The 10,968-nt window shown below is 44.1% G+C and overlaps 1 long non-coding RNA gene across 1 annotated transcript; it reads right to left on the bottom strand.

The window, feature by feature from the left end:
• Positions 1–7,958: 7,958 nt before the first annotated feature.
• LOC141325588 (uncharacterized) lies at positions 7,959–9,902 on the bottom strand. Its single transcript, XR_012353782.1, has 3 exons — positions 9,688–9,902; positions 9,451–9,498; positions 7,959–8,091 (listed from the first exon to the last, which is right to left on the bottom strand). It is a non-coding gene; the product is annotated as an uncharacterized lncRNA (long non-coding RNA).
• Between the last annotated feature and the right edge of the window lie 1,066 nt (positions 9,903–10,968).

Below are 10,968 nucleotides of genomic sequence, written 5' to 3' on the forward strand. Positions count from 1 at the left end.
CATAGATCTAAACCTGGACCTCTGGACAAACCATAGGCAGATCTTTCACAAATAAACTAAATCAAATAGGTCCAAGAATTGGTCCCTGTGGAACTCCGAGCATGTGGTGCTCTGTGATACATCTGTCAGCTAGTTTCAGTTTCTGCCCTTTTCTCTTCAATATTTGACATATCTGAAGGCGATTTTTGACTCTCTTATTTCTCTATATTTGTTAATATTTTTTTTAGAAAAGAAAACCAAAAAGAAGAAGAAGAGGGGCATCTGTGCTATCTTCAGGAGAACCTGGCAGGCTGTAAAATGCGTTGACCGCTGTCGCAGCACAGGAAATAAAGTAATGCCTTTTCAGCCAGAGACAGATCCAGAGGATCCTCTGAGCCCCCTTGAGTCGGCCCCTCTCCGGGATTCAGCTGATCCACAACCAGGTCCGTCAGGCCTTGAGCCACCAGCTCACTGTGGTTCTGACCTGACCGGTCCGAATCTAGTTCCAGGTGAATATGGTCTCCAGCCAACCTCTGACACAGATCCAGCTGGCCCTGAGCCGCCTGAAAGTAATTCTACTTATTATTATTCTGGTGTATTTAATTATGTCCTGTTCTTTCACAAATGTAATCCTATTAAGTCTGCATTTGTCTGATCCTTTGCATTCACCATTTAGTCTGAGTCCTGAAATTATGTGCTACACTCTTAAAAATAAAGGTGCTTCACAATGCCATTGAAGAACATTTTTTGTCTAAATGGTTCCATAAGAAACCTTCAACATCTGAAGATCAGTGGTGAAAAAAGGTTCTTCAGATTATAAAAAGATGAGAAAGAGATGGTTCTTTAGAGAACCTTTGACTGAATGGTTCTTTTTGAAACCAAAAATGGTTCTTCTATGGCATCGCTATGAAGAATCTTAAAGCCCCTTTATTTTTAAGAGTGTAATTACTTCAACATTTTACTTGTAATCTCTAACTCTTATAAAAGCCGTATTACTGCTTGTTTTAACCCTAACTGTAATCTCTGGTTCATGTTATTTTCTTTTTAGTTTGCATTTTTTCCCATTGTCAACTATTTCTTGTTTCTATTTTGTTTTAAATGTGTCTAGTTCTGTAATAAGTGTATTTATGCACTTGCAGGTCCATTTCTCTGCTTTTATAAAGTGGGAAACAAGATTTCAGCAGGAATGTTCGGCAGCGTGTTTCAGGGGATTCGGAAATCTGATAGCCTACAGGTTAATATTTTTCCTCTTGTTTGCTCTTCACTTGCGATATTCACATTCGTATATTTTTGCGAATGTGCCAAATTATTATATTTTATAATTGAGAAAAAAATGTCATAATTTATCCACTGTTAGATGATTTAATGTTTAATTGATCCAAACATTTTTCATTCTTTGCAGGTCGCCATCAAGTTTATCCCTAAGAGGAAAATCGACAAGTACATTCATTTTGTAAGTTGTCAATATTTGATGAATAAATCTAAATACATGTAATATAATCAGAAGTGATAGAAGAACTTTTACCTAGAACCTTATGTCACTTTTCTCTAGGATGGCTATTCCAAGCCACTGCTGATCTCCTGTTGAAAAAAGCTCTGTCAAGCCCCACACTGTAACAAGATTACTGTGAAATTTACAGCAACTTACTGGCAGCAATTGGCAAGTAAGTTGCTGTAATCTATTCCACAGTATGCTGACTGTAAATTTCATCACAGTAACTTACTGTACTACTGTAATTTTTATACAGGGAATATCACAGTACCATAATTGCATTCAGATTAATAGAATGCTCTTTTTGAATGAATTAATTCATGAATAAATTAATTTTTAACAAAAAGTAATTAGTATACTGTACTATAATGAACATTACTGCTTTAATTGTGTGTAGTCTAAAAAGAAGACACTGTTTTTGTCACAAAAATACCATTTATTGACTTTAAATTGTGAAAATACATAAAATAGCATAGCATACAATACATTTCAATTTAGTATTTTTCAGTGTGTAAAATTTTTTTTTATTTTGCATAAACCTAAAAATGTATAGATTCTAACTATAAAATATTTAGCTCCAGTACAGGGTATACATCAAACATTACATGACAAAACAGAAAATAGTTTTCATTACTGCCGCTTGTCAGAGAAAGTATTAACAGCATCATAAAATAACAGCAATATCAATTTATTAAATTTTTAGTTAAGAAGTTAACTTAGCAAAGTGTTTTCTATATATTTTTTAATATCAGTGAAAATAAACAATTAACAAACAATTAACATTTATACAGTGGTGGCCAAAAGTATTAGAACACTGGTATTTTCACCAGCTGAAATCTCACAGAAATTCCACTGGATTATCACAATTAAGGGCATAAATTTATGTTTGGATATTTATTTATATTTATGTAAACTGATATTTCCTACTTACACTACAGCAAAAGATAGAAATAACTGACTTAAACCCATGTTTAGCTGGTAAAAAACACTAGTGTTCTAATAATTTTGGCCACCACTATATATATCAGTCTTCATATATCACAGATTAAGCTTATCTTTTGGTATTATTTCTTCAAAGCATTTTAAGTAAAACAGCTCTATATGTGTTATGAAGCAGACGGGACAACAAGGTAAGTATAATACAGGTGATGTTTTATTTATACAAGCAGCAGTGCCGGAGGTGAATGGTGAGTTCGTGAAGGTGAGTAAGACTTGAAGTGATGAATTCAGAGCTGGATGGTAACGTGAAGAGAGTAACAGGTCCTTTCCGTTACAGGTGGCGAGACTGGAGGATTCCAAGAACGAAAGCCAGAGGGGTACAGAGAGTTCGTGGATCCGCCACCCTCCGCTGACGCGGAAGTCAGCTTACAGCCACACACCACTGACGACTGGAAACTGTGAAGACACAGAGGACTGGCGCTTGGAAGACTGGAATGAGACAGAGATCAGGTAAGTACAATTGGGTAAGTAATCTTGATAGTGATACTCGCAAAGAGACACTGGGAGTCCGCTTTCTCTAGAACGAGCCCGGACAATGAGTGGTGTGTGGAGAGTGGCTTTTGTGTGCTGGTGGTGATAGAGTGCAGGTGTCCATTAATCAGTATTCAGGTGAAGGTGATCTGGGAGTGATTGTGGGTGCAGAACCTGACCAATCCGTGACACTACCCCCCTCCCCAGGGCCCGCTCCTGAGGGCCGAAGTCTCTTGCGCCGTGGTGGTCTACCTCGTCCTCGGGGTGCAGGGAACTCAGGATGACTAGCGTGGAACTCCTCAGTGAGCGTGGGATCTAGAATGTCGTCTCTTGGGACCCATGACCTCTCCTCTGGTCCATAACCCTCCCAGTCAACCAGGTACTCGAGTAGACCACCACGACGACGAGACCGGAGGATCTCCCGGACGGAATAGACGGCTCCATCTTCCAGCATGAGGGGGGGAGGAGGTTCCTCTTCGTGGTCAGGTTCTGTGGAGGGAGTGAGAGGTGGATGAAATGGTTTCAATAGTGAGACATGGAAGGTGGGGTGAATGCGATACTCAGGTGGGAGTTGAAGCCTGTAGGTGACGGGGTTGACCTGTTCCAGGATGTTGAAGGGACCAACAAACCTGGGACTTAACTTCTTGGAGGGCAGTCGCAGACGGATATCCCGAGTGGAAAGCCACACTTGATCGCCTGGCCTGAATTCTGGAGCTGGGGCCCTCCTCCGATCAGCGAAGGCTTTCTGTCTGCGTACTGCCCTCTGTAGGTGGTGATGTGCTTCGTCCCAGACCCTCTCGCTCTCCCGGAACCAGTAATCCACTGCGGGGACCTCAGATGGTTCACCATTCCAGGGAAATAGCGGTGGTTGGAATCCGAGGACGCACTGGAATGGTGTGAGGCCGGTGGACGGTTGCCGCAGTGAATTTTGGGCATATTCTGCCCAGCCCAGGAACTGGTTCCAGGAGTTCTGGTGGTTGTGGCAGAAGGTCCGGAGGAACCGCCCCACTTCCTGGATTTTCCTCTCCGTCTGGCCATTGGACTGCGGATGATAGCCAGAGGAGAGGCTGACGGTCACACCTAGGAGACGGAAGAAGGATTTCCATAGACGGGAGATAAACTGAGGACCGCGGTCCGATACAATATCCTCAGGTATTCCATACTGACGGAAGACGTGATTGAACAGGAGTTGGGCCGCTTCAAAGGCAGTGGGTAGCCCTTTCAGGGGCAGTAACTTGCAGAACTTGGAGAATCGATCCACTATAACAAAGATGCAGGTGTTTTCATCCGATGCTGGCAAGTCCGTCATAAAATCCACTCCCAGGTGTGACCAGGGGCGGTTCGGGATCGGCAAGGGATGGAGCTTACCTGCGGGCAAATGCCTGGGACTTTTGGACATGGCGCACTCCTTGCAACCCTGGATGAACCGCTGCACATCCCTTGCCATCCCAGGCCACCAGAAGCGCTCGGATAGCAGCGAGAGGGTGTTGCTGGTCCCGGGATGTCCAGTGCCCAGGGAAGTGTGGATGGAGCGAATGAGATCTACCCGTTGTGTCCTAGGAATGTAACGTCGATCAGGAGGGCAACCCGGCGGAGGGCGAGGTTCAGGAGTAGCGACACTAGGAGGAGCTGACCATTCGATGGGGTTGATGAAGATGTCTTGTGGGAGGATATTGCTGGGAGGCTCAGTGGAATCAGTGGAGTCGTGGATTCTAGACAGGGCATCTGCTCTTATATTTTTTGGACCGGGACGATAGGAGATGGAGAAGTGGAACCTTGAAAAGAACAGTGCCCACCTGGCCTGACGTGGGCACAGCCTTTTTGCATCACGGAGGTATTGGAGGTTTTTATGATCTGTGAGTACCTGGAAAGGATGATTAGCTCCCTCCAACCAGTGTCGCCACTCCTCCAGGGCGAGCTTGATGGCGAGAAGTTCCCGGTTGCCGATGTCATAGTTCTTCTCCGCCGGGCTGAACTTCCGGGAGAAGTAGGCACATGGATGGAGTAAACTTGGGGTTCCGTGATGCTGGGAGAGAACTGCTCCGACTCCTGAGGTTGATGCATCCACCTCCACCACGAAAGGGAGGTCGGGATCCGGATGGCGCAGAATAGGAGTCTGGGTGAAGGCGTCCTTGAGGGATTGGAAGGCTGCGGCGGCTTCGGGGTTCCAGGTAAGTTTAGTCGGTTTTCCTTTGAGTAGGTTGGTTAATGGAGTTGCAATGATACTGTAACCTTGAATGAAACGGCGGTAGAAATTAGCAAAACCGAGAAATCTCTGGAGTTCTTTGACAGAAGAGGGTTTTGGCCAGGACGTGACAGATGACACCTTCCTCTCGTCCATACGAATACCTTCACGGTCGATGACGTATCCCAGGAATTGAACGGATGGAAGGTGGAATGAACATTTTTCTGCTTTCAGGAAGAGTTGGTGTTCCCTGAGTTTCTGGAGGACCTCCGCAACATGGTGGATGTGTTCGGTCTCACTCCGGGAGTATATGAGGATATCGTCAATATAGACAATCACTGACCGATGGAGAAACTCCCGGAGAACTTCATGTATGAAGTTTTGAAATACGGAAGGGGCGTTGACCAGGCCATAGGGCATGACGCAGTACTCATAGTGGCCTGTAGGGGTCACGAAGGCCGTCTTCCACTCATCCCCCTTCCGTATTCTCACCAGATTGTAAGCGCTGCGGAGGTCCAATTTCGTGAAGATGGTGGCTGACCGGAGTTGTTCGAGGGCCTCTGGGACGAGAGGAAGGGGATATTTGAACTTGACTGTGGCTTGATTCAGAATGCGGTAGTCTATGCACGGCCGCAGCCCTCCATCCTTTTTCGCCACGAAAAAGAAGCTGGATGCAGCGGGAGAAGTGGAGGGACGAATGTATCCTTGCTGGAGAGCCTCGTGAATATACTCCTCCATGGCCTTTGTCTCCGGAAGTGACAACGGGTAGATCCTTCCCCTGGGCAAAGGAGCATCAGGAATCAGGTCTATGGCGCAGTCCCATGGCCGATGGGGAGGTAGCTGGGAAGCTCTCTTGGGGCAGAAGACGTCCTGGAAAGAGGAGTAGATATCCGGAATCTCGGTGGATCGTTGCTCCAGAGGGCTCTCGATGGATGTGGCGCAGACAGGAATGGGTCTTGGTATCGGACGTGGAACTTCTGGAAAGCACTCTGGAAAACAGTCATGGCCCCACCGGATTACCTCTCCATTGCCCCAAGAGATGATGGGATTGTGCTTCACCAGCCACGGGCGCCCCAAGATGATGTCCATGGTGGCCCCCTCCAGAACCAGAAGTTGAATGTCTTCTTGGTGAAGAGCTCCAATCTGAAGGTGGATGGATTGGCATTTACGATGGATGCGGGGTCGTGCAGTGATGGAACGTGTTATGGGCTGAATCTGGTAGACGCTCGACGAAGCTTCGGTTCGGAGCTGTAACTGGCGACAGAGGTTGCCCGAGATGAAGTTTCCCGCTGACCCGGAGTCGATGAGAGCGTGGGCTATGACAGAAGATGTGGAGGTGGTTAACTGCACACATGTAGACAGAGGATACATCTTTTCAACTTCGGACTGGATAACACTCACCGCGGTAGGAACAGGACGAAGGGGGCATTTCATCCGAACATGCCCACTGGCTCCACAATAGAGACACGAACCCCGGGTCAGCCTTCTCTGTCGCTCAGCGGCTGATAGTCTACCAGATTCAAGTATCATAGGTTCTGGTTCTGGAGGGCTGGCGGTCTCCACTGGGCGGAGGAGTGCATTAGAAGAGACATCGGAGAGAGTCTGATATGATTGCATACGGTCAGAACATCTGATGGATTGCTGTATGAAACGCTCTAGACCCATAGCGTCATCCAACGCAGCTAGTTGGAGTTCGAAGAAGACGGGGTTCGAGCCCGAGACGATAGGTGGTCAGCAACGACCACTCGTTCCATCCACTGGCAGCGGCTAGGGTTCGAAACCGTAAGGCATACTCATGAGTGGACATCGATCCTTGTGATAAGTGATAGAGCTGCTCACCCGCTGATACTTCCCCGTCTGTACGGTTGAACACTTCTTTGAAGTGATTGATGAATGCCTGGATGGAACGAGTGGCCGGCCCGCTTTGCTGCCACATCGATTCGGCCCACTTCAAAGCTGGTCCTGTGAGAAGAGAGGTGATAAACGCTATTTTAGACTGGTCTGTAGGATAGAGCGCTGGTTGCATAGTAAAGACAAGAGAACATTGCAGTAGAAATCCATTGCACTCCTCCGCCCCGCCAGCGTAGGGCGCTGGTCGGGCCATGGGACTGGATGGTGGTTCCGAAAAAGTGCATGGAGGTACGGGTGCCGGCGGTGCGGAAGGGGTGACAGATGGAGATGACAGCAAAACCTTCCGCAGAGTATCCACCAGTTCCTGAAATGGATCCTGAGCACTCATGCTGCTTACTGTTATGGTCCGGGCTTCCTGTTATGAAGCAGACGGGACAACAAGGTAAGTATAATACAGGTGATGTTTTATTTATACAAGCAGCAGTGCCGGAGGTGAATGGTGAGTTCGTGAAGGTGAGTAAGACTTGAAGTGAGGAATTCAGAGCTGGATGGTAACGTGAAGAGAGTAACAGGTCCTTTCCGTTACAGGTGGCGAGACTGGAGGATTCCAAGAACGAAAGCCAGAGGGGTACAGAGAGTTCGTGGATCCGCCACCCTCCGCTGACGCGGAAGTCAGCTTACGGCCACACACCACTGACGACTGGAAACTGTGAAGACACAGAGGACTGGCGCTTGGAAGACTGGAATGAGACAGAGATCAGGTAAGTACAATTGGGTAAGTAATCTTGATAGTGATACTCGCAAAGAGACACTGGGAGTCCGCTTTCTCTAGAACGAGCCCGGACAATGAGTGGTGTGTGGAGAGTGGCTTTTGTGTGCTGGTGGTGATAGAGTGCAGGTGTCCATTAATCAGTATTCAGGTGAAGGTGATCTGGGAGTGATTGTGGGTGCAGAACCTGACCAATCCGTGACAATATGTAACAAGTGCCAACAGATGACCAAAAATGGGATGCAATAATTCTGGTTTCTGCATGTGATGTTCAGCATGAATCCTTTTTTCTTTCCTGAGATGGACATGAGCTGGCATCATTGTCCTGGGCTGGAGTCTTCTTCCCTGCAGTAAAAATAAAATAAAATAAAAATGTTATTAATGTGGAAGTTTATAAGCAAAAATGACAGCTTAATTTTATTTTAAAATATAGAAAATCAGATAGGGGTCTACATAATCAAAATATTTTCAATACACAAATATCATTATCAACAAACATCAAGGAAGGAATTCTATTTCACTATTTACAGGATATCTGCAGAATTTTTTAAATATCAATTTATTGGCAATTTATGATCATTTTTAAGAGCTGCACAAGTAAAATAAACACAGTATGAGTGGGGTTGGACAATGTACGGTAACATATTAAGCCATAAAATTACATACAGTTCAGATAAAGGTTTTCACCAAAAAAAATCGTATACAACGGTATTTCAGCCTTTATACCATTAAAAAAGATAAATCAAGTATATAATTTATTATATTTATTTAAAATATAAATGTAACTGTCTTAATTGTTTAGATATTTAGAAGGCAACTTTTCACATTTACAGCTCTGTGTTTTCTGCATAAAAACATGGGTCAATGACTAGTAATTTGACCAAAAACAGCTGGAAAAATTTATTGGAAATAAATATGCATTCAATGTCACTAGGGGGCGCTTTAGGAGCGCTGAAATATTACGGTCTCCCTAGTAACGGCTGTATACAAACAAAGCAGCGCCAAACTCATTTACGACGTTTTATCAGGCATCATATGTTTACTTTAAGGTTTAGTTTAAGACTAAATTAAAAAGCCATCGACACGATTCTGAGGACAGTCGGTTCCCTTCAGATACATTCATATAAAGACACGCACATATCATTGCCTTTTGAAGTTTAATCCAGCCCTTTCGCGATTCTTGTCTGTTTGTCCCTAACAGTAAAAGACCATATAAAATTATAATTAGAACTTTTCTTATACTGTTTAACGTATTAAAAACTTTGTACGGTCTTAAATGTGAACTGAATTGATGAGTTTTTAAGTACCTACAGGAGCCCTCTACTTTAAAATAGCTGGTGAAACATTTGCCAGCCCGACTGGAAAACACAATAGCCCCAGGACACTGGGCTAGCGATTTTGCGAGCCCTGTAACGTTAATGTAATGTATTATAATATCCAAAAGACAAACGATGCATTGTGACAGCGGATATGTTACAAACATGTAACCATTAAATAACAAATATAGACGAAGGTTTACGAGATCTGATGTCTTTTAATCTGAGGCCGTTTAGCCTTCAGCCCTTTAGTCCTGAGTGACGCAGTTTTGCTGAGAACGGATGGCGTTTAGTTTGTGGCGCGAAGCCATTTTAACTGATATTACGCACAGCTCAAGTAAAAAACACAAAATCCTATGAAAAATGTTGTGCAGTTTTAACGGCTTACCTGTTTCTGCATTTCGTCAGTATTAAAGCAATATCCATCGCGCAGTATCTAGCAAGAGAAAAACACATATGGCTTCAAACAGCTAATCCACAAACACACACACAGACGCACTTCCAGATTAAATGTATACAGCCATGTCAGTTCTTTACCGAAATAATGACTTTAGCAATAAAATGTCGCCATGCCTGAAAATATATCAAAATGTAATGCTTTTTGCAATAATATGCGAACACTTACCGGTTAATGTGGATGTCCGCCCGGTTCCACCGCTCCCTCTCACGGTCGACTCTCTCTGTCTCCCGCTCTCTGAAAGTTAAACACGCAAAACGTCTCGAGTGAAAACTGTAAATATAACAATAATGACCAAAAATATGGAAAAATAAAGAGCAACTTTACCTTTCTGAGGTCAAATTGGAAAAAAATACGCCCATTACGTCGGTTAATCCAGCTGAGAGAAAAATGCCGATCTCAACTACTGCAATGTGATTCACAGGAAAATATTATTTTACTGTAGAATTTCCCGCGGTTGTATTTTTACCCATGATGCATTGCCAATTTACAGCAACTTACTGTATACATATTCCACAGTATGGATTTGTTCATTTTACAGTAATAATGCTGTGAAAACTACAGAAATTTGTTACAGTGCAACATCGTATATATGCTTGAATGGTTTGAGGAGAAAGATCAGCACATCCTCATCTTGGAGTATCCACAACCCTGCCTGACTTTGCTTGGAATGCGGCTTGGCTGCGAGTGTAAAACTCTGAATGAAACTCAGGCACGTAGCTTGATGTTTCAAGCCGTGCTTGCAGAAAAGCACTGTATTGATCAGGGTGTCTTCCACCATGACATCAAGCCAAGTAACATCCTGGTCAATACAGAGACAATGGAAGTCAAGCTAATAGGCTTTGGCTGTGGTGACCTTGTTAAAAAATCTGGCTACCAATATGAATTCAGAGGTGAGTTGGCTTTTAGATATTAATCTTATGTCGTGATGTATTGATTGATCTTGATGCATGGTATGTGTGAAATTAGCAGTACCGCCGCTCCCTATACGCAGAGTTAGGAGTCTGCGTAGGGCACCAACTCCCAGGGGGGCCCCATCCCAGCTGCTCAAAAAAAAAAAATCGTTTTTATATATTATAATAATAAATTAATATTAATAATATACATATACAAATAAACAAAAATATAAAAATATAAACTTACATTGCATTTTACGGTGAGCGCAGAGTTGGCTAGTAAGCACATGTGATGAAGCGCAGCATCTGCGCCGCGACGCGCCCTCACCTCTGTTTACGGCTGCCTATAGGCTTTATGCCGAACGTCACATGACCAACCCCGGAAAACAGGTCTCATTGCTTCCGCTTGTCGGAGAACGTGTTAATAGCCGTAATAAATAATGGCGATATCGACGGACTGTTAAGGTAATCAGTTAAACAAGCCAGCTGTTTATTGTGGACGTTTCATTCGATATTTATATATAAATGTTAGTGAAAAGAATAAAAATTTAAA

This window comes from Garra rufa, chromosome 2 (assembly GCF_049309525.1).
Source record: "Garra rufa chromosome 2, GarRuf1.0, whole genome shotgun sequence".
In the NCBI taxonomy this organism is placed as follows: Eukaryota; Metazoa; Chordata; class Actinopteri; order Cypriniformes; family Cyprinidae; genus Garra; species Garra rufa.